The sequence below is a fragment of the Kogia breviceps genome, chromosome 19 (assembly GCF_026419965.1).
Source record: "Kogia breviceps isolate mKogBre1 chromosome 19, mKogBre1 haplotype 1, whole genome shotgun sequence".
Classification (NCBI taxonomy): domain Eukaryota; kingdom Metazoa; phylum Chordata; class Mammalia; order Artiodactyla; family Physeteridae; genus Kogia; species Kogia breviceps.
This window is the reverse complement of record NC_081328.1, coordinates 10,744,640-10,763,697: the sequence shown is the minus strand read 5'-3', so window position 1 is coordinate 10,763,697 and position 19,058 is coordinate 10,744,640. Positions and strand designations below refer to the sequence as shown.

Sequence of the window (19,058 nt, the reverse complement as noted above, 5' to 3'; positions counted from 1 at the left end):
TACTGGGGGTGTAATGTACAACATGATGACTATAGCTAAGACTGCTGTATGGTATACTTGAAAGTTGCTAAGAGAGCAGATCCTAAAAGTTCTCATCACATGGAAAAAAAGTCTTTCTTTTTTTGGAGTAACTATATAACACAATGAAAGTTAACTATTTTTATTGTAGTAAGCACTTCACAATATATGTAAGTCATTATACTGTATACCTTAAATTTAGTCCTGTATATCAGTTACATCTCAATAAAACTGAAAAAAAAAAAAAAACCTCAAAAAATGTTTTATCTTCTTTGATTCAGCAATAACCACTCCTAGAGATTTATCCAAAGATAAATAAAAGATTATGTGTAAATATTTTTCATAGGAAAATCCACAGAAGCATTAGCTATAATTTAAATAATTTGTAATATAAAAACAATCTGAAGTCAAAAATTGGGGGAATCCTATGGTATCAATATTTGCATATGAAAGAATGCTATGTATCACTATAAAATACTTTGAGAGTATTTAATGACATGGAAAAATATTTACAATTTGTTTTTAAAAGATAAAATATTGTAAATATATCTAACTCTTAAAAACATATACACTACATGTATTTTTAAAAAGTGAAACCAAGAAATCTGGCCTAAACCTCTAATCTATCTTCCAGTTCAAGGTGCCAGCATGAGCACATGTGTTTATCTCTTCTCCTTCCTAATAACTTTATTAAATAAGCTTTTCTAAAGAAATTTTACAATAACTTTTTAATTAAAAATACTTTTTAAAAAGCCTAGCTAGATTGCCCATGGTTCTGAAAAGATGGAAAACGGATGGAGGAATGTGAATTGATTAGGCACAGTGGAGGGAGAAGAGCAGAATACTCACAGAGGGGGTGCAGCGGGCGAGGAAGGCTAATCTTCTGGGCAGAACCCCAGAGAGGCGCCAGTTCAGTGACCGTCGTAGTGAGAAGTGGGACTGAAAACATCTGTCATAGCAAGAAGTCAACAGAGAATGTCTAAAGTTGATAAACCAAAAAATAAACACTATAAGCATATTATTTAGAACATGGAGTTAAGCCCCAGGAAATCTGAACCAAAAAGGTTTTTTTCAAAGTAGTTGCCTGTGGAGAGTGGGGCTCTTCATTATTAGGCCTTTTGTATCACTGATATTTGACTGCTTGATTTTTTAAGCTAAGTGTGTATATAATATTGATTTTAAGTTTTCATCCTTTTTTATTTTATACTTTGTTCATTTTGCTTTTAATACACAACATTCTACTTCCTTCCCATCAAGGCAGAGGCTGTATGCACCTCATTTAGCAGTGTTTTTCAACTATAAGTTATGCAGTCATGAAACAGATCTAGTAGGATATAAACAGCATTTCTTTTTCCTAACAAAAGGAAAAATAAAATAGGGATATTGTTGGTGAAGCTTTCATTTCAATTATAAATGTTTACTTAAATGTGTGTACTATGAAACATCTCTTTCTCGTGTGTCTATTCTCAACCCAGCACCCAGAACAATCCTGTCAAACTGTGAATTCAGATCATGTACTCCAATGACTCTGAGTTCTGCCTCACAGTAATGAACAGCCTGCATAATTGCCTAAAAGGTCCTTTAGAATCAACCAGTATCTTTTCAACCTTCTACTTGCTACCTTGTACACTTGGCTTCAGCTAACTGCTCTCCCTCATCTTCCTCTGACATTCAAGACTATATCCACTTCAGGGCCTTTGTGTTTGCTGTACCCTCTGCACGATTCCCTTCCTCAGCTAATTCAATTATTTAAATGTCATCCTATTTTAAATCATAACCCTCACACTCTTACACTCTACTCCCTATTTTATCCCCTTACTCCTTATTACTCTTCATAGACCCTATTTTATTCCGTTTTATGGATACTTCCCCCACAGCATATAACTTTCTATTAATTTTATCTCCCCTACCCCCACTAGAATGCAAGCTCTAAAAGAACATGGATTTTTGTTTGTTTGCTGATGTAGTCCAGCACCTGTTACAGTCCCTAGCATGTAGTAGGCTCTCTGTAAGTATCTGTTGAATTAACAGATTAGATAAAACATACATATCATTTTAGGAATTGCCAGATTATTGGCAATCAAGCACAACAGTTTGGAACCTTTAAGAAATTCTGGTAATTTCAATTTTAAGGATAAGCTATGACTTAAGACTCTGGAGTGGTAAATTCAGGTTATTCACAATACTGAGTATGTTGCAGGCAAACTGGGCCATAATGAATGTGCAAGTCTGTTGAAATAATTAAAACAACCTTTCTTAACATCAAAAGTAAAATTGTAAATCATGGTATCTCTGCCACCATTTAAAAAAAAAAAAAGGGAGAACCTATCCCCTAAAGAGCTAAGATACTTTAAAGTACGGAAGTCTTATACCTTTTTTAAATATGTCACAGTGAAAGTCTCACGCTCAGTAACCACAATTTGCACACATTCACAATTTTCACTATTTCCTTCAACTCCGAATGGAGATCAAGGGGCACGCTGTTGATCACCTTCATTTCTTCAGAATAAAACAAAGAGCAAGTTAGCATTCCTGTGAAATTCACATAGCAGGTCTTTTACTATGGCACATACGGATGACCGAGCCTCTGTCAGTCATGATTTTCTTTTTCAATGAATTTTTTTCTAGTCTACATTACAACTCACTGGATGAAAAAAAGAAATCTTCAACAGATTTTCAATGATTAATAAGAAAAATCCTTGAACACTTCTCCCTCATACACACAGAAGCACACATGGCAAAACAGATTTCTACTGAGTTAAAAAGAAGCTTATCCAACTGCAAAAAGAAATGTCTTTAAGCCTGCAAATGAATAACGGTTTTTCCATATTTCGTGCCATTAATTAAGCACACTTAACAGCATAACTTGACAAAAAAAAATTTCACTAATCACTTGTTTTTTGTGTTCTTGGAGAATAAATTTTGGTATTTGCTGCTTTGCAACTGGTTCTACCCATCCATCTTCTAAAAAAAACAATGTGGTTTTACCTGTTTTTACCACAAGAAGTAAAGGCTTTTTTAAAGAGGGAAATAAACGAGACAAGCTGAAAGGGCAGCTCACAGACATAAATAAATAAAATTGAATGAAGTACTCAAGCCACTGGCACAATGAAAACTACACAGAATAAAGTAAGTAGCAGACCTGATGTTGATGAAAACAAATTTATGAAATGAAAGAGAACCTCAAGAAAATTACCTAGAACACAGTAGAAGAGAACGAAGGAAGCATTTAGAAAAATAAAATGAAGACAGGAAATGAAGATGAACAATCATAAAACTGATGTCTTTTGAGGAAAAATAAAAATGAAAGCATATTACAAGGTATATAAGAAAATATTCCTGAATCACAGATTGAAACGGCTTACCATGTGACAGGAAAATGTAACAGAGAATCACACCAAGACCGAGATATATCCTGATGAAGTTACTGAACTTCAAGGATAAAGAAAGAATTCTACCAATACCCAGGCAGAAGTAGGTCACCTACAAAGGGAAAAAAAAAGTCAGGCTGGCCCCAGACTTCTCTAGAGTAACCCTAGATGCCAGAAGATAATGGAGAAATGTCTACTGGGTATTAAGGGGAAGGCAACATAGCTCAAAAATTCTATAACCAGCCAAAATATAACTTCACTTGTGAAATCCTCCAACATTTTAAAACATACCAGACTCCTGAGAATAGAGCATTCAAACAACCACTCCTCAAATAGAAAAATCTATTTGATAAACATAACAGATTTAAGATTAAAGCTATACCTTTATAATAATAGCCACAGAACTATAAACTACCATATTTCATCTATTCTAAGAGGCACGTTTTTTCACATTTTAGTATATCTGAAATCAGCATGCATGTTACAATCAATGGTACGTCATAGTTTCTTTGACAGAACTTAACCATGTTAGTGGTTGTTGTACAATCTTATAATCAATGGTACTTTAGACATAATGAAATACAGTATAAACTTCCAAAATGAGAGAAGGGAGAGAAAATAAAGGCAATAAACCATGTAGTTTAACACAGAAAAAAGAAAACCAAACAAAAAGACAGGCAATGAAAAGAACAGTATTACAGAAGCAAATCAAAACATACAATATTAATGTAGATGATTAAAAGCATCTCAGGGGCTTCCCTGGTGGCGCAGTGGTTGAGCGTCCGCCTGCCGATGGAGGGGACACGGGTTCATGTCCCGGTCGGGGAAGATCCCACATGCCGCGGAGCGGCTGGGCCCGTGAGCCATGGCCGCTGAGCCTGCGCGTCCGGAGCCTGTGCTCCGCAACGGGAGAGGCCACAGCAGTGAGAGGCCCGCGTACCGCAAAAAAAAAAAAAAAAAAAGCATCTCAGATTGGGCCCAAAAAGACTAACCTTTCTTTATCCAACTACATGGGGTCTACATGAGACAAACCTAAAACAAAGACTTTGAGAGGTTAACAATAAAAAGTTAGACATAAGTATAAGCAAGCAAGTATAAACACTCATCAGTTGAATTCAACGTAGAAGAACATTAAAGGTGGCAAAAAGGGTCACTTTTCAGAATGCTCAAGATTACAATCCATAAAGATATAATGTATATAAAACTACGTACACCAAAACCTTCTCCCTCTCTCAGTATATATTTGGAGCCCAAATATATATATTTGGAGCCCAAATTTTAAAGAAATACAAGAAAACTGGGCAGAAATAAAAATAGAAGGCAATCACCATTTCAGTCCTTAAAGACCAAACAGATAAAACTATAAAACGGCTGAACAACATAAAATGGGATGAGATAAAATCCCTATGGAACAGTTTATAAAAACTGATTGTCTATTTAGGCCATAACACCTAAAAATTTAAGAAAGCAGAAATAATAGAGACCACCATCTGAAAATGAAACAATTAAACTACTCCCCTTAGTGGAAGAGACTTGACCATTTATGTACTATCTCTCCCTAAACTACTCCATTCAAAGATGGAAATCAAAATTAATATAGATTATCTAATAAATAACAATTATAAAAACTACCTATATAAAAAACCCCTTTGATACATAAATAAAGCTATACTCAGAGGAAGATCCACAGCCTAAATAGTATCAACTGATCAAGAATTAAAATTAAATATTAAGCATTCAACTCAAGGTTAGAAAATAAATAGAACTAAAAAAACAAGCAGAATAGGGAGGGGGGTATGGACTGGGAGTTTGGGGTTAGCAGATGCAACCAACAACATATAGAATGGATGGACAAGAAGGTCCTACTGTATAGCACAGGGAACTATATTCAATGGGTCCTGGGATAAACCATAATGGAAAAGAATATAAACAAAAACGTGTGTGTGTGTGTGTGTGTTGTGTGTGTGTGTGTAACTCAGTCACTGCTGTACAGCAGAAATTAACACTGTAAATCAACTATACTTCAATTTTAAAAGCAGAATAAAGGAATTAAAGAAATTCATAAGTTACTCAATTAGAAATCAGAAGCTAGTAGATTTAATTCTAAAACCTAGGAGCTGCATTTTGAAGGGAAAGGTAAAAACTCTAACAGATAAACCATTAGCTAGACTAAAAAAAAATTACATAAAATTAGAACTGAAAAAGAAGCAGTAAGATGATACAGAGGAAACCAAAACAAGTTTCCAGTAAATTTAAGTTACTAAATTTTTTAATGTAGATAAAATAAATGGTTTTCCAGGAAAATACAAATTGTCAAGTGGAATCAAGTAGAATTAGAAAGCAAACACCTCAATAACCTCCAAAGAACTAAGTTGCCAAAGAGTTATCTCTCCAACCACTCCGAACACCAGTCCTGGACATGTTCATGGTAAATTCAAAAGGTAGTTACTTTATTAAAGTACATCCAGAAACAGAAGTTTTCTACATTTCATGGAGCTAATCGTGCACAGACAGCACAGAGGATACTCTCTGACAAAAATTCTAAATAACAGCAAACACTAATATACAGTATTTACTATATTCCAGACACTGGTCTAGATAGGCAATGTATGTAACATCAACTCATTTACTCTCAAAACAATCCGACAAGCTGGAGAACCAAAATATTTAACAGCAGGTACAGAACAGTCACCAACCCATCAGAAGCATGCCAGAACTAGGCTATGCTGGAACACCATCCTAGAGGCCCTCTTTTTTGCCACACAATACCCCTTCTAGTGGCTAGATCACAAGGAGGAAGGGTAACAGCCAAGGAAGGGAGCAAGTAGTTTAACAACACGTACATCACATTAGTGCTGGTCCCTACTGACTGATTACCACTACCTGCTTATGAGTTGAGAACTATCTGCTATCTCCACTTTACAGCTGAGGAAACAGAAACAGAAAAGTTAGATAACAGAGAGGCTAGGGCACTTAACCTCTAAGCTATACTGCCTTTCTAAAATAATAAATACTAGTAGATATAACCCAACAGTAAATTTAAAAGGTGTCAATCTTCCACAAATTTAAGAGAGGCTCAATCGTTTGAGCTCACATCATATTAAGATCAAATGAGAAAAGGCATTTTTGTTTTTACTGTTGAAAACTTTTCATAAAATGGCAATATAGTGACTTCCCTGGCGGTCTGGTGGTTAAGACTCCATGCTTCCACTGCACGGAGTGTGGCTTCGATCACTGGTCAGGGTACTAAAATCCCACATGCCGCACGGCGAGGCCAAAAAACTTTTAAAAATAAAAAACTAAGGGCTTCCCTGGTGGCGCAGTGGTTGAGAGTCCGCCTGCCGATGCAGGGGACGCGGGTTCGTGCCCCGGTCCGGGAAGATCCCACGTGCCGTGGAGCGGCTGGGCCCGTGAGCCATGGCCGCTGAGCCTGCACGTCCGGAGCCTGTGCTCCGCAACGGGAGAGGCCACAGCAGTGAGAGGCCCGCGTACCGCAAAAAAAAAATAAAAATAAAAAGCTAAAAGAAATGCAGGTATTAAAAAAACAGCAATATACATTCCCGATATTAAAAGGAAAGAATCCTAATAAAATAGAGGTGGATATAGCACCAATATTTTTAAGAAAGACATACCATATAATACACATGCAGCTGTATACTGTGTATATTCATTAAAGATTTTATGTACATAAATAATACATTAAGCCAGTAAGGCAAAAACTAGAAGTATTCCCATTGAAGTCAGGTAACAAAACAAAACAAGGATTCCTCCATGACAACAATTATGAAAGAAAGGAAATGAAGATGAGCAATCATAAAACTAATGTTCTTTGAGGAAAGAAAAATGAAAGCATAGAACACTAATAGTTTAAAAAAACTATTAATAATAATAAATAATAGTAAAACATTTAACAATGTTTTAGAAAAATTAAGCAATGTACTCCGGTTTAAAAAAATATTTAAAGAGGAGATATGAATATGATTATTGCATAGCTAGGAAAGCTAACAAAACCAAATGAAAAACTAAACAAAGCGGGCAATTACAAAATTAAACAAATTAACAACTTTCCTATACATAAATACCAGCTAATCAAAAAAAAAAAAAAAAAAAACACAACAACAGGAAAAATAACCCTGTACCCAGAAGCAATTCAAGTCTAACAGAAAAATGTAGAGCTTGTTTTAAACATAAATAATTAAAATACCCACTGAAAGCCAGGAACACATAGGAAGCCAGATTTCATTCTTGGAAAAGATAACTACACTGTGAAGATGTCAAATAGCCCCTAATCAATCTATAAATTCAATGCAATGCACTTGATCAAAACTGCAAAGTATTGGGGGACACGGTGAGGGATAGCGGTGAGTAAAACTTGACAAAGTGATGCTGGTGCTTGCAACTCTGGAACAAAAAGATGCCGGTATTATCAAAATAACAGCATTAATATTTGCATTTTAATTAAAGTGCTAAGAATTTTTAACAATTCGTAGAATTTGTAAAAATAATCATCTCAATGCAAAAAAAGTGTTAATTGTGAAATATCAAGAAAATGTAAACTTATTAAAATAAATGTTTAACATACAATCCAATATTAACTGATAAAACTAAGCTATTCAAAACTAAAACATTACATTAAAAATTTACTTAAAATACACACAGAAAGGAAAATATTTCAAGATTGAGCTAAAATATACAGCTAAAATATTATTTGAATTGTAAATATTCAGGGACAAATTTTTGTAGGTGCTAAAACTATTCTAACTACAACTCTGAATAATCCCATCTCTTATTCAGAAAGGCTGAGAGCTGCAGTTTTTGTCTCAAAGAGTAAGCCTACTAAAATAAGGGTCAGATCATCTCTCTGCCCTGCTGAAAACACGTGTCGGCTCTCCACCTCACTTAGAGTGAAAGCCCACGTCCTTATAATGGCCCACGATGCCCAACAGGACCCGGCACACACCTTTCCCTTTAGCTGTCGGACCCCACATCTCCTACTTCTCTTCCCACTGCTCACCTTAATCTTCCCACATCAACAAGTCCAGCATCCCATTAACAGAAGTTCCAAAAGAGATAACAGAAAGAGGGATGGATAAATACATACATACACACCATTTTCCCAGAACTGCAAGACATAAAATTTATAATAGGGCCCTCAAAATACACAAAACATTAACAGAAAGGCTCACACTAAGAGCAAAATAAAATTTCAGAATACCAAATCCTAACAGCTTCCAGACAGAAAAACAGTTGACTTTTTTTTTTCTAATCAAAACTTCAACATTAGTCTTGAACTTTCCAAATGAGAAGAGACACAGGCAGCTGTTTGTTATAATCTCTTTACAACTGATTTTTTAAATTCTATTTGTTTGTAACTGATAAAAATAAGATGATGTATAAATGAAAAACTTTCTAAAATTACAATAACTAACATAGTATAATCTGGACTAAGAACAGGCTTGGAGATCTAGAGAAGTGTCCAGAAATGAACCAAAATACACATGGAAATTTGGTATATGATAAATTTGATAGCAGTTCAAATCAGGAGAGAGGAAAATGAATAAGTCAAAAATGGTATGTTAGGACAACTGATTCGTTAAAGAAAAATAAAGTCAATCTCTACCTAATTCCTTACAACAAAAAAAAAGTCAAGATGGATAAAAAAATTTACTGTAGAAAATAAAACCATTAAAGTACAGAAAGAAAATATGGGAGAATGAGGAACATTTTTTAAATCCTGGTTTAGAAAAAGTCTTAGGGGGACTTCCCTGGTGGTGCAGTAGTTAAGAATCCGCCTGCCAATGCAGGGGACAGGGGTTTGATCCCTGGTCCGGGAAGATCCCACATGCCATGGAGCAACTAAGCCTGTGCACCACAACTACTGAGCCTGTGGTCTAGAGCCCGCGAGCCACAACTACTGAGCCCACACTCCACAACTAGTGAAGAGTAGCCCCCACTCGCCACAACTAGAGAAAGCCCACAGGCAGCAACAAAGACACAAGGCAGCCCAAAAAACAATTAATTAATTAATTAATTTTTTAAAAACCCAAATAAATTCTTAGGGACTTCCCGGGCAATCCAGTGGTTGGGACTTTGCCTTCCAACACAGGGGGTGCAGGTTCGATCCCTGGTTGGGGAGCTGTGATCCCACACACCTCGTGGCCAAAACACCAAAACATAAAACAGAAGAAATATTGTAACAAATTCAATAAAGACTTTAAAAATGGTCCACATCAAAAAAATTTTTAAAAAGAAAAAGAAAAAGAAAAAGTCTTAAATCAGATACAGAACCTAGAAGCCACAAATGAAAACTTCAAATACCATACAAAAACTTTAAACTTCTGAAAGGTTTAACAAGGAAAAGAGGAGGAATCCGTTAAGACAAACTAAGAAGCAAACATTTGCACACATGACAGAAGTAATCCCTAAATAAGTACAGGGCACTGACAAAAAAATAAGATGCGATCCAACAAGTGCACAGTGGAGTAAATACAAATGTCCAATAAAAACATGAACAACTGCTTAACCTATTTCAAAATTGTAAATATCACTTATATCTTAAGATTGGAAAGTGAGTCTCAGTTTTAACCAGAATTGGGTGAGATATGAGCCAATAAGCAGAAGGTAGAAATGTCACTATTTAATTTTTATAGAGAGCAATTTGGTATTATTAAACTTTATTTTTCACCCTTTCATTTAAATTCCATTTTTAGGAATTTGTTCTACAGAAAAACTGGCACCATTGAGAAAATTATCACTTAATTTCTCCTAATGCATCATACTTTTAAAGTTTTTAAAAAATTCGTCAGGGCTTCCCTGGTGGCGCAGTGGTTGAGAATCCGCCTGCCGATGCAGGAGACACAGGTTCGTGCCCTGGTCCAGGAAGATCCCACATGCCGCGGAGCAACTAAGCCCGTGAGCCATGGCCACTAGGCCTGCGCGTCCGGAGCCTGTGCTCCGCAACGGGAGAGGCCACAACAGTGAGAGGCCCGCATACCGCAAAAAAAAAAAAAAAAAAAAAAAAAAAATTCGTCATATTCACACACAGAATTCAAAAATACTTTTACAGTATTAGCCTCTCAAAAATATTTGCTCCTCTTTTACAACTTCCTATTTGTTGTACTTTCTGGAAGATTTCTTCAATTTTATCTTCTAAGAGCTCCTTTCCTTCTTTATAGAATTCTGCTCCTATTTACAAACTTAATCTTCGTTATTAACTTTTTTTCTTTTTTACATGTTTCCTTCTCCATGTCTGAGGTATATTTCCTCCTAGTTGTTTTCTACCTCCACTGACTTCTTTCATATGAAGAAACACTATTTTACTTATCTGATAAAACTTGACTGTCCATATTTAAGAGTAGACGACTAAAATGAACAGGGGAACTGGAAACTGAGCACGTGGGTAGGAGGTAAGGATTGATAGCTTCGTGTACTATAATATGCTCTGGCTTGTGTCTGGGTGAAAAAGAGTACCTCAATGTAGCTTTAATTTGTGCTTCTGTGAAGTCTAGCACCTACAAAATTTTTCAAAGTCATCTCTAATTTTCCATAAAAGACTGTTCATGCCCTTGTCCTTTTTTTCTAGTGGGTCCTTGTGCTCATTTATTTTTAAGAAATTTATTTTAAGATGGTAATTCTTAACAAAATTAATTTTAATTTTAAAAACTAAGAACAGGGCTTCCCTGGTGACGCAGTGGTTAAGAATCTGCCTGCCAAGGCAAGGGACACGGGTTAGAGCCCTGCTCCGGGAAGATCCCACATGCCGCGGAGCAACTAAGCCCATGTGGCACAACTACTGAGACTGCACTCCAGAGGCTGCAAGCCACAACTACTGAGCCTGCGTGCCACACCTAGTGAAGCCCATGTGCCTAGAGCCTGTGCTCTGCAACAAGAGAAGCCACCCAATGAGAAGCCCAGGCACCAAAACGAAGAGCAGCCCCCGCTTGCCGCTTAGCCTGCACGCAGCAACAAAGACCCAATACAGCCAATAAATAAATAAATAAATAAATATTTTTAAATTTAAAAATTAATTAAAACTAAGAACATAAATTGTTCACAGTATTTTTCTCTCTGCTTAACAGCTTTTTCTTCACTTCTATATTCCTATGCTTTTTAAGCATATTCTCTTTCATAATTAAAAAAGTAATTTCTTTGAATGGTTGGTTACCATAGCTTTCTGCTTCACCCTCTCACCCTTTTCCACTTCCTACCCCCCTTACCCACAAACTTCCAAAGGATTCACTGGTGGAAAAAAGAAAGAAAAGGAAGGGGGGGAAGAAAAATCCCTGCTCTGAGACATTTATTTGGATTTAATTTTAACCTAAACTATTTATAGCACTACTCTTTCCTATCTAACACACTACCTACTCTTTCCTACCTCCTAATGCATGCTGTTATCTAAAATATCCTCACAAACTTTTCTATCTTCCATTTTCAAGGGCCATCCCACAATGCTGCTTCCTCCATGAACCCTTTTTAACTGAAGGTAGTCTCCATGTCATAAAAACCTACAGCATCATAACTTTTTTCTTATGGTATATTACTTTCCTTAGTTTGATATGATTTTGTCGACTACAGGATCCATGTCTAAATATTTATTTTATATCTCAGAATATTGTCCAGTGTTGAACATTCAGTTAGCAAATGATGGGTGCTCGAAAACATAATTTTATAAATGTTTTTATGCTTTATAATTTTATAAATATAAAAATAATTTAGGTCCAAAGGTATTTCAAACAGTAAATTTTAAATTCTTATCAATTATCGGCCCTTGATTCAAATCAACTCCTCTTTAACCTTATTCTCTCTAGTTTCCAACTTTCCCAGATCACTTTTTTTTTTTTTTTTTTTTGCGGTACGCGGGCCTCTCACTCCTGTGGCCTCTCCCACCGCAGAGCACAGGCTCCGGACGTGCAGGAGCAGCGGCCATGGCTCACGGGCCTAGCCGCTCCGCGGCATGTGGGATCTTCCCGGACCGGGGCACGAACCTGCATCCCCTGCATCAGCAGGAGGACTCCCAACCACTGCGCCACCAGGGAAGCCCCCAGATCATTTAAAAGCCTCCTAAATGTTTTTACATCCTAGGTCTTGTCTTACCAAATCTATATACCTTAGTCCTATTACTTCTTACACAACAACCCAGTCAGAACCTGGGATTCTATATGCCAAGATCTCATTCTCTGTCAGAGAAACCCTGCCTCTAACAGAAGCTCTGGGTTCTCTGATCAGACTTCTCCACATTTCTCTTTTTCAGCTTTCACCCCCCCCATATCACCCTAAAATGACACTGATGTACTTACCGATTTTAAATATTCTCCATCTCATTTTCAAAATATGAATATACCTAAAGCCAGGTGAGAGTCTGAGCAGATTTCCCAAGCATCTCCAGGTTCCAACTCTCCCTCTAATACTCCTGTATTAACTGCCCCAGCTTTAAAACTGGTCCTAAAATTGCAATTACAGTTTATATAAATATATATTATTTCTCTGCTACTTCACTTCTATCCTAAGTAAAGTATAAAAAGAATTCTTTTCCATTAGGCAATGCTACAATTTTGGTAAAGACTTTTACCCACATATTAAAGAAAACGGACCACCTTCAAAGCCATAACATAAAATTACAATGTTTCTGATTAGATCTATGAATATCTTGTCTTTCTATAATATGCTTTAAGTTAATATTCTGTGTGAGTAGCACCTCTAGTGGCCACCAGCATCTTTGCAAAGAAACGATAGCATAACCAGAAATGACTGAATTTGAGCCAGGTGGATCAATTCAGTAAAGTGAAAACCCAGTATTTCCAGAGAATTACACACACAAAAGATTTAACTGGTCATGTAAATAACATTGTGAGTTTATAAACATATATTACCACCAACAATTTCATACACCAAATTGTTTATAGTTACCTCTACAAGTGATGATAATAATAGTCAACACTTATTGAGTGCTTTGCTATGTTCTATAATCATCCCTTTACAAGTATTAACCTATTTAATACAAAAATCCTATGAGGTAAGTACTAAAATTTTCCACACTGTATACAAATCCAATGTCTTCCCTCAATCTCTGCCCATAGACTCCTTACTCCACCTTCTCGCGTGTTACTCTAGATGAGCTAGCTAGCTGCCCATGCTCCTAGCTAAGGCTTCCAAACTGGGCAGTAATTAGATCCCATCTAATTTCCTTCACTCAGACATTGCTCCAGAAATTCCTACCCTCTCCTGTGTCATCAATTCTTCCCTCTACTGAATTCAATCCCATCAACATACATGCTATCATTTTCCAACCTTTACAAACACAAAAATGAAGCCCACACTTGCCCCAATTACTGTCCCATTTCTCTGCTGCCCTACTTTAAGAGCACAACTTCTACGAGTCACCTGCATTCCCTGTCTCCAGTTCCTCTCCTTCTATTCACTTAAGCTCACACCAACCTGGCTTTTGCCCCCACCAGTGGCACTTAAACTGTCCTTTTCAAAGTCTCCACTCACCTCAAGTAATCATTTATCTGTCCTTGTCTTACCTGACCTCTTATTTGACACAGCTGATCTCCCTCCCTCCCTGAAATTTCTTCACTTGGCTTACAGGCCACCCACCATATTTTGATTTTCCACTTACCTCCCTGACTATGACCCCTCACACTCCTTCCCTAGTTTCTGATAATTTCTCTGACTTCTTAATACTGGTGTGCCCCAAGATTTGGTCCTTAATCCTCTTCTCTTACTGACCCCAACCAGTCTCATGGTTTATTTACAATCTATACACTAACAATTCCCCAGTTTACGTCTCTAAGCCATACCTTTTCACTGATTTCCTGATCATATATATGATAAACTGACTATAAGGCTCTTCTACTTCAATGTCTAATAGGCTGTTCAAAATCAGTGTATTCAGAATTCAGCCCCCGGTAATCCCTCTACCTGGTCCTGCAATCTTTTCCATCTCAGTTAATGCCAACTCCCTCCTTTCAGTTGCTCAGGCCAAAAACCTTGAAGGCATCCTGGACACATTCTCTCTCTCTCTCTCTCTCTCTCCCTCTGTCTCTCTCTCTCTCTCTCTCTCTCTCTCTCTCTCTCTCTCTCCACACACACACACACACACACACACACACACACACACACACACACACTCCTCCCCGCCCAAAATCTGGCTCATCAGTAAATCGTGACCACTCGATTTAGCAAATATAACCAAAAATTCAACCATTTATCATCTCTACTGCCACCATTCTGGTCCAGGCCAATGTCATATCTCTTCTGGCTTACTGCTAAGTTTCATAGTCGATTTGTTTCTGCCCTTCTTTCTCTCCCTGCAGTCTATATACTCAGCATCAGAAGTCAAGCGTGATCCTGTTAAAATGTAAATCAAATCATGTCAACTCCTATGCTGAAAACCTTCTAATGGTTTGCCTCAGCATAAAAGCCAAAGTTCTTCCCTATAAAGACCACACTATCAACCCTCACACCTTGCTGTCTGCTGACAACCAGGCCCCTCCTCCCACCTCAGAGCCTCACTGCCTGAGAAGCTTGGCCCCCAGACACCAACTTTGGCTCCACCCTCAACTTTCCATCCTCTTTCCCCACTTTATTTTCCCTTCAGGGTACTTATCACTAACACATCCATTTTAACTTAATTATCTAGTTTATTATCTGTCTTCCCACACTAAATGTAAATTATGTGCCAGCAAGACTTTTATATTCTGTTCTTTAAAGTACTACAATGCTTATAAAAGTAGGCACTCAATATTTGCTAAATGACTATAGAATTAAATTTAGAGATTAAATTTGATATGTCAGCACTTTGAGTTGAAAGTGCTATGTGAGACAGTTTTTACATGATCCAACCACGTAAAAGCTATAAAGCTTTAAAACAAGGCCAAGTCCTCTTTTCCTATATAAGAGGGTGAGAGATTTCACTATACTCTTCTTCAAACCTTTTTTCCAGAAGGTGAAAAATACATATTATTGATAAATTTCTCTTTGGTTGCAACAGATGTAAACTCTGGAGACTAAAGATCCAGGGATGTCTCTGGAAAAAAACAGCAATGACTATTAGCCAAAAGAAAAAATTGAGGCAAACAAATACACTGGTGCTCCAGCAGGTTTCTAAAACAGCACTATGTTCTTCATTTATTGAAGGCAGAGCCAAAGTTATCCTCAACAGTAAACCAAGTTAAGGAGGAATAAATAGCATAACAAGAAAACAAGCAACCAAAGAATAGCTAATTATTGCTATTAACGCTAGAGCACACAACATAGCAGTCTGTACTTCAAAGGATCTCCAAATAAGTAGCCCAATTGGGGCTTCCCTGGTGGCGAAGTCGTTGAGAGACCGCCTGCTGATGCAGGGGACATGGGTTCGTGCCCCGGTCTAGGAAGATCCCACATGCCGCAGAGCGGCTGGGCCCGTGAGCCATGGCTGCTGAGCCTGTGCTCTGCAACGAGAGAGGCCACAACAGTGAAAGGCCCACATACTGGGGGAAAAAAAAAAAAAAAAAAGCCCAATCAATAATACGAAAAAAGGTTCTCTATACAGCTTGCCCTAGTACTGAAGCAAATGTCAAAAGGAATGGGTCTCAGAAGTTATTTGAATCTTATTTCTTTAAAAAAAAACAAAAAATCCTTAGCCCAACCATGAAACACACAAAACATGAGGCATGAATTTAAGTCTCACAGATAATTCAAATGATAAATACTATCCCCCCAAAGTTCTACTGGTCTTAGTCTGAGAAGACAACTCAAGAAAAAAATTAAACAATTGAGAAAACTCATTTGCCTCATATATAAAAACTGGATTTCATGCAATTAAGATAAGACCAAAGCATAAGCATATATGTCCCTTTTTAAACTTACCAAATTATAAGCAGAGTAGAATAGTAAAACGGTTTACCATGTACCCATGATCCAGGTGCAATTATCAATACATGGCCCATCTTTTTTATCTATTTCCCTGCCCATAACCCCTCAACCTGCATTTTAAATTCCAGCTGTCGGGCTTCCCTGGTGGCGCAGTGGTTGAGAATCCGCCTGCCGATGCAGGAGACACGGGTTCGTGCCCCGGTCTGGGAAGATCCCACATACCGCGGAGCGGCTGGGCCTGTGAGCCATGGCCACTGAGCCTGTGCATCCGGAGCCTGCGCTCCGCAAAGGGAGAGGCCACAACAGTGAGAGGCCCGTGTACAACAAAAAAAAAAAAAAAAAAAAAAAAATTCCAGCTGTCATACTAAAATTAAAAGTTCTAAAATATAACCACAATACTATTATCACAGCCTAAGAAAAATGAACAATTTGTTAGTATCAGATACCCAGTGCTCAAATTTTCACTCTTTCTCCGTAAAGACTATTTTTACAGTTAGTTGGTTAAGAATCAGGGTCCATCCAAGCAAGATCCCTACACTATATTTAGTTAATAATTTATAGGTTTCCTGAGGCTTTTTCTTTCCCTGTCACTATTTGTTGGAAAAAAAAAAAAAAAAAAGACACTTGTTCTATAGAATTTCCTTCTAGATTTTACTGATTGTATCCTCCTGTGGTGTCTCTGAACATGTTTTCTGTACCCTGTGTTTCCTATAAATTGGTAGATCCAGAGGCTTGATCAGATTCAGACGCAAATTTTTTGCAAGGAAATTTCACAGCTAGGGGCTTCCCTGGTGGCACAGTGGTTGAGATCCACCTGCCAATGCAGGGGACACAGGTTCGAGCCCTGGTCCAGGAAGATCCCACATGCTGCAGACGAACTAAGTCTGTGCATCACAGCTACTGAGCCTGCACTCTAGAGCCCGCGATCCACAACTACTGAGCCCGTGTGCCACAACTACTGAAGCCTGCACACCTAGAACCCATGCTCCACAACAAGAGAAGCCACCACAATGAGAAGCCTGCGTACTGCAACAAAAGAGTAGCCCCCGCTTGCCGCAACTAGAGAAAGCCTGCGTGCAGCAACAAAGACCCAATGCAGCCAAATAAATAAATAAATAGATAAATAAATAAAATTCTTTTTTTAAAAAAAAGTATGCCCAACTTTCTATTTAACTAATAGACAAGTTCCATATGGCTATCTGCCCCTAGGTCTACCCTGCCATAGATCAAGGGGAAACAAAAGACGGGTGAGGAGCAGGCAAAATTTGGGGGGCAGGGGGGGAGGGCGAAGGATGCCATAACCTTAAAAAAAAAACTTTAGGTAAAAATAAAGAATGGAACATACCAATTTCAAAGAACAAACCATGAATATACAGACAACACCAGAATTTTAAAAGTGATGAGAGTTAAGGGTGGGAAAAAACTACATATTTCCCATCTTTAGAAATTTCCTACAATTCAAAATTCAAACAAGTTTTGATTATATGTATTCATGTGCCGAAGAAATAAAAGATCAAACTTCAAACTGAAAACGTAATTATCTGAAATCTTTAAATCAGCTTTGCAAAATAAATTGATGCATAATTAAAGTCTGATATGATGCCATGTTAGGCCAGAGATCCAGAAAGAACAAGTAGAATGATAACACCAAATGATAGCACCAAATGATAGCACCAAGCACCAAATGATAGCTAGAAACACAGGCCCCAGCCTCACAACAACAACCTAATGTTCATTACTTTTTGGGGGGAGGGAGGGCTGTCATTAGGTCTTCTCTGCAGTGCTTAGCAAAGGTAATCTTCTAAGAATCAAAAATCTTTTCAGGGAATTCCCTGACAGCCCAGTGGTTAGGACTCGACGCTGTCACTGCCAGGGCCGGGGTTCAGTCCCTGGTGGGGGAACTAAGATCCTGCAAGCAGCACAGCACAGCCCCCCCGCCAAAATCTTTTCAAACCAAGCCCTAAGCAGATTCTAATGCCTTAAAAGGATAATGTTGCTCAATTTGAATTTTAAACAGTACTGCTTCACTTTCAGTTTATAATAAAAATGAAGATTAAATTTGTTTTGCCAGACTTTTTTCAAATTCAATAATCCTGGCTAATTTCCAACAATTTGTAAATATTTCATATGTATTACTTTCACAGATCACTTTAAAAGAGTTTAAAAAGTAAGCATAAAGAAAATAAAGCTTCAATAATCCTACAAAAAAATTAATTCTAGCAATTATTTATCAGGCATAAAGCCAGCCACTGAATTATTGAATTATCTTTAGTCATAGTACCAAGAGACATCTGGTACAGCATTGCTTTTACTGAAAAAAAACCTCAACAAATGTTTACTGACTTACTAAGACTTGTTTACTCTTCTAATAGTCACCTATTATACAAGTCAAATCTTACAAGAGAAGGTCTCTTGTTGATCTTCAGAGCATGAAATCAGAGACAGCTTCAGTATGTAGATCCACAAGTAAAAATAGAACAGATTCCAGAGACACAAACTGAGAAGGAAGAGGAAGAACACAGCCATCCTTTTTTAAGTAAACAACCTATGGTTCTATTCAAAATCATAAAATAGGTATTTCCCATAATATGAAATAGAAGTGTTGAATAATTCACAACTGCACTTTTCAAACTATTTTCACATTACGATTACTAATAAGATGCTCATATCTGCTACTGATGTTTCAACAATACAATATTCAGAACTGCTACACAACTTACAACTTCTCTTTATAAAAATGACTATCCTTAAAATACAAATATCATTTACTGCCATTAATATGAAGAACAATTTTAATTCTCATCTTAGGTA

The 19,058-nt window shown here is 37.3% G+C and overlaps 1 protein-coding gene across 1 annotated transcript in view; it reads right to left on the bottom strand.

Moving 5' to 3' along the window:
• UBE2G1 (ubiquitin conjugating enzyme E2 G1) overlaps window positions 1-19,058 on the bottom strand; it is a 101,511-nt gene that overhangs the window by 57,487 nt on the left and 24,966 nt on the right. The window lies entirely within an intron of this gene.